The sequence below is a fragment of the Pteropus alecto genome, unplaced genomic scaffold (assembly GCF_000325575.1).
Source record: "Pteropus alecto unplaced genomic scaffold, ASM32557v1 scaffold269, whole genome shotgun sequence".
NCBI lineage: Eukaryota > Metazoa > Chordata > Mammalia > Chiroptera > Pteropodidae > Pteropus > Pteropus alecto.
Window position 1 is genome coordinate 601,373 of NW_006443566.1, and position 6,307 is coordinate 607,679.

At 31.7% G+C, this 6,307-nt stretch overlaps 1 protein-coding gene across 1 annotated transcript in view; it reads right to left on the reverse strand.

Annotated features, from left to right (window-relative positions):
- The window catches only part of MPP7 (membrane palmitoylated protein 7), a 221,545-nt gene that overhangs the window by 31,710 nt on the left and 183,528 nt on the right, over window positions 1-6,307 (reverse strand). The window lies entirely within an intron of this gene.

Below are 6,307 nucleotides of genomic sequence, written 5' to 3' on the forward strand. Positions count from 1 at the left end.
ATCTAATCAGGACATAAATGCCTCATTCAAAGCAAATAAAGTCCCAAAGTGAAAACTTTAAAATTTTCTAATCCACAAATCACAGCTAAATCCTGAATTTCAGTGAAAGCGTTACAATTAATTGAAGTTATTTTCATCGTAAACAATGAAGGGATAGTGGGGAAAAGAGAGAGGTAATCAGATTTCTAATCAGGATCTACGGACGCTGAAAATGGGGTGGTTTGGTGGTGGTAATTGTACGTGCTTGGCACAGAATAGGTGCTTGGTAGAAGTTTACTAAATTGAATTTTAAAAGGCAACAAAAAAAATCCTGTCATTCCTCTTTCATTTTCTTAATGTAAATGTCAACAAAGAAGGCAGGACACATTTTAGTATTTTCACAAGAAAAAATTCTAAAAGGTAGAGAAAAGGACAGGACACTGCGTACACCAAGGCTTAGCACTGGGAGACTCTGGAGTCCACGTGGGCCGGCTATGTCCCCTGCTCCCTCCGTGGCCTGCATCGTCACTGTGTGTGAAAAAGCAAAGACGGGTAAGGTAGACAGGTCTGGGTTCTGTCCTGCTGACTTACCAGCCAACTTCCAAACAACTTTAAGGCTCATTTCCTCAACTTTAAAATGAACATCATAATAGTACCTACCTCACAGTGTTGTTCAGAATTAAACAATTCCCCTTAACCATTTGGCCCAGTACCACATGTAAATACGTGATAGCTGTAAATTAGTACTTGATCATGTCTCCAACTTAGTGAAAGTACCTTAAAGGCAGGAACATGTTATACCTCCCTGTGTTCTAGCTAGAAAGGGAAAAATAAATTAAAGGGCTTATTAATAAGTTGTTAACTGGCTAATGTTATAAAAGAGACAAAATATTAAAATTAAAGCCAGATTCAAATGTGTTAAATATTAAAAGTACCCTATGAAAGTAGTGAGGCATTTTCAAGAAACAACAGAAAGAGTTAGTGTGCCTTAACTACCCTTTCATGTTTTTTAGATGCTCTTCTAGGGTTGTATGTTATTTCTGCTACTATATTTAAAGAGCATCCCTCCCTCTGTCTTATCGTGATCCTTACTCTCATGATCCACATATACCTCTATACACTCCATCTTTACCTCATACAATACATATATACATGTACACATATGCATGCATACAGATGTATGCATAAGTACACAAATATCTATATATAAACAGAGTAGGAAAAAAAATCCAAAATCCAGAGCAACCAATAAAACAGCCAGAACAGAGGATGTGACAAACGGTATGAAATCCAGAATACTTGCTTATATTTCTCAAACGAAAAAAAAAAAAAGCCTACTTTCCTGGAATCCATCCTCCACAGGGAGTGAGAGGTGAGAGCACACTTGGCATGCCTTTCAAGGCAATAGAGAGACTGGGATTTTCAAAGTTCAGTAACATGATGAGTGATGCGTCCACACATCTCGGTTACAGCTAAGCTTAGAGGATAGGGAATTCTGAGTCAGGAAAAGGGGTTAATATTTCTTGCCTTCAGATCTTATGTGCTTCTCTTCTTAAAAGGGAGATCAAAAATGTGTACTTAAACTGAAAGCAAGCAGAGGGTTCTTTCAGGTAAATATAAGTAACCTAGAGCCTATTTCATTCCAGTTCATCTCCAGTGCCCAGGTCTTAGCAAGAGGTGGCTTTAAAAAAAAAGGAACAGTAACAAGAAATGTGCAGTAAGGGAACAGTTTTACACAAAATATATTTTCCCTTATATTTCACATTTTTGTAAGTTATAATTGGCTCAACATTTTTATGGATAGGCTTTTTCCACGGCGCTTACCCACAGCTGCTAGAGATTTGTGTGTTTTAAAGGAGCGGCAGCTTAACGTATTACAATAGTTAAGTGACTTTAGAGTACAACTGCATGTGCAGGTCAGCCCCTAACCACAAAGGGACACTTCTTATCTCATATTTTCCAGTAGAAATCATTTACAATGACGTGTTAACGTATCACTTAATTGTACAGTTTTGTTTAAAGTTATATGTTTTTTACCATAAAAGGTGACGTTTAAGTTGCTTATCTGCTCCTTATTTCAATAAGACTGAAGTAAACATCCCTGCATATTCTCTTTAGTCTGCGTCTGATTTCATTAGGACAAATTGCTGGATGCTAGATAGATCTTGTCCAAATGCCTCTGATTGGTTAATAACGCTGTACATTTCCAGCAGCAGTAAGCACAACTGCCCATATACCATTCTCTCATAAAAGGACTTCTCATCACTTTAAAACCTTTAGTGATTTGACAAGTGAAAAAATATAGCATTTCATTTTAACTGTTAGTGGAGTTGAACTACTTTTCATGTTTATTACTCATTTGCATTTCTTATTTGTTTTGTAAATGGTTAATACTTTTTGATTAAGGTCTTCATAAATACACATACATGTATCTTTTAAGCTCAGAGTCCTTAGCCTTATTTGTTGCAAAGATTTTTAAGATTTTCAATTTTCCTTTTTGAAGAAATTTAAAGTATTTATGTATTTGAATCTGTGGATTTCTTTCCTTTGTGATTTCTTCCACTGTTTTTATGTCTATTCCTATCCTTAGGTCTGATATATAGTCACCTATATTTTCTTACGTTTAAAAAAATGGGTTGCATGGCTTCATACTTAGTATATTTTTTTTTATTTCATCTGGAATTACTTGGCCGTAATCATGTGATCAAGATTGTGAGGTGAGGCCGTAACTTTATATTTCTCTAAATAATTAACCAATAGTCCTAGAAATACTTACTGAACAATCCTTTTACTACTTTATATTGACACATACTTGTACGGAGTACCAGGTGATTTATTGTCATGACCAAAAAAAAAGGTGATTGTTGGTCTGGATTTAGATATTTATCTTATTAATAATATCAATACCAAAACAATAGAAGTGGTGGTGACAGTTGACATTTATTGAAAACTTACTAGAATACAGATACCATTTGAAGTACTTTATGGTGCTTAAATGAAGCGCATCATTTAATTCTCACAGCAACCCAATGAGTAAGTATAAAAACCCACAGGTTCAAGTAACTCTTTTTTTAATGTAATATATGTATATATATAAAAAAAAAAAAAGATTGTCAAGGCTTCGGTACAAATATTAAATGATGAAAAAATGTCAAGAAGAAAGTTTGAAATGTTACTCTACATACTAGATGTATAATAGAAAAAATGATGAGCTTTCTGCTACTTTATGAAATAATTTAATTGGAAAAAATTATCGAAGAGGAGTAGCAGTTTAATGTAGGGGTTAAAAACTATAAGCTCTTTTTCTGTTAGAAGACATTTTTTCAAATATACTTAAATAAATTTTTGATACTCCTCTGAATTTAAGATGATGTGTAAAATATAAAAAAAAATAAAACAGTGTCAATGCCCTCAAAACATCCATATCTAAAAGGAGACATAGAAAATATTCCCAAATATTTGTAGTTTTAGGGGTTTCACAACATAGGCTCATGACTAGAAACTAAGATTTTTCTTCAAGTACTCTTAATCTGTCTGATTGGACTTCGACACTTCTCTTAAGTAAAAAAAATTAAACTCAGTTATGATTTGGATATTTTCAAAGCTACTTCACTACATTTTATTTCTGTAATGCCATTCATTGAGATAATTAAATTTAATGCTTACATATGTAAATTAAGAATCATTTATTATTAAAATAAGCTTCATATTGCAGATAAGTGTTATACTTGTTAACCCTATCATTTCAAATGTTAATGATTTTTTAATGGTAAAAAACCTGAAGCATCCAAAATATACCGAAGTATGGGAAACATAATTTATGAAACACCTTTTCAAAGAAATTGGTTGAAGCCACTAAAATTATAATTATAAAATTATACAGTAACATAGAAATGCATCTGATGTAATAAATGGAGAAAACTGGACAGAATACAATAATCATACTTACACTCTGGGTTTTACTTTTTTACTAATATAAAAATTAGTATAGATAGAAATACAGAAGAACATGTATAAAAATGTTGTGTTAAGGAGAGAGGGTTGTAGGCAATTATTATTCTATTTTTCAAACTTTCTGTAATGTTACATAATTTTAGAATTTGAAAAAAAAAAAAAAACACACAAAAAACACAGAGTTCATAACATATGAACAAGCGAATGAACTCCCAGTATTGGCAGATGTATTTGTGTGGTTATAACAACATATAACACAAAATACATTTTGACTATGTCTCAAAGGCAGGGTCTCGTCTTCTACATTTTGAAATGATTACGGTAATAAATCAATGTTTTTAAATGTTCGCCATAGTTAGAAATAACCAATAAATTACAATATTAAAAAGGCAATGAAAGTGAAAATAATGGAAAATGTTTCTTGAGAAAATGAGAAGGTAAGAACTAAAGATCAAAGGTCAAGGAAGATAAAGAGAGAACCAGCAGTCTCACCTGAGAAGTGAAGATGATAGTGAAGAAAAGCAGTCAGGGTTCTGAAAACTTACAACCAAACTAAAACATGGATGTGAAATCTTTTTTAAAGTCACAAATCATTATCATATTCTTTGGCTCCTATAAATAACTTCAGTATAAATTTATAATATAAATATTTATATTTTTAATGATCTTTTTCATGAAATTTTGACATTTAGGATGGTATTTTATTAAAAATACATGACTGTTTTATAAACAAACATGTCCATTAACACAAGAGACCCTCCAACAGAGTCAAGGTAACTCACCACCACCACTAACAGCCTCAAAAACATACATGTGAACCAGGGTAAAGCGGTACGTGCTTTTATGTTAATTCGAAAGAATATATACTATTATGTTACCACTTATAATTTTCAAATGGGACAGTTTTAGTCTTTAGTTACATTATTTTAGGTATCCAAACTGGTCTAATAACATCAGGTATTATGCATTCCCTTGTTTTTTAATAATAATTTTCCAATATGTTTAAGTTTTACAGATGTTTGTAGGATGGGCAAAGAAGAATCTCAGTGACACCTGTTTTAATCGTAACAGAGCGACAGGCACCTCGAAAATTAGAGATTTACAGAAGGAGCCACTCTAAAGTTACTAATTTTTGAAGAAATACACTTATTTGATACAAACACAATCAAGAAAACTGCTTACTTTCTTAAAAGGAGATAAAAATAAACATTTTAATTGTTTTGTCTCACCTTAAATATACTCGTGTGGATTTTTTTTTAAATTTGGGAGAACTACCAAAAATACTGTATGAATATTTTTTTGTATCTTAAAACACTGGATTAATGTGAAGAAGCAAATATTTCACTAGTTCAAGTTAACTAGTAACTTAATTACAAGGAAAATTTTAATATAAATGACTTTTAAAAGAAGACTTTAAAAAAACCCACGTGGACATTAATAAAAACTAAGCAGCTGAAAACTATTATACAATGTTAAGCTCCTGACAACAAAACATTGAAAATTTCCATTAAAATCAGCATTTTTAATATAAAGCCAATATTGTCATAATGATATAAATCATAACAGACATGTAAAAACTATGTAGTAACAAGATCCTAAGACAAAATTATTGTTGAAATGACGCTCTCATAGTATGCCAATTATAAAATTATCCCAAAGACAGGGGAGGATAATTAAGAACATCTTAAAGCAACAAACAAGTAAAAATCTTGGGAAGAGGTTTAAATTGAAAAGAAATGCCAATACAAAATTATAAAAGTTAATAATAAGATCTGAAGAAGCTGGGTGAGCCAGCTTCTATATTCATCTTATGAAACAGTGTCAGGGGAGAAAAATCAGAGAAACATGAACGTTATCATGGATTACATTTATCGACCGCACAGATGCTAATTTTGTATATGAAGGGGAAAAGGCGCTTGAACAAACAGAAAATTCATCTCTGGAATGTTACAGGTTCAGAGTTGCTCTCAGTAAAACTTAAAGAAGTGTTCAAATGCCATAAATGCCATTGAATCTTTCAACTCATCTCGAGCTAAAAATAGAAATTCAAAGTACCTAATAAAATCATAGAAGCTAATATAAAATATCAATTTGCAACTTCCAAGGGAAAAAAATCACTTAGGTCTTAAAAAGTTTTCCTGATACCACTGACAATTTCTAAAGCGTAGCACAGCATTACCATAAAAAAAAAAGAGAAACCATATGAGAATTTAATTTTCTGCCAGCCAGCTAATAAAGAAATGAGTTCTTAGTTATACTCTTTCGAAATTATGAGAAAATACAGTATGCACATATAAAATTGAATATAAAAATATAGTTCTGAAAAGAGAGGAAAATTGGATTTGAAATTTTAATATATTTTTTTAAGTTGAGT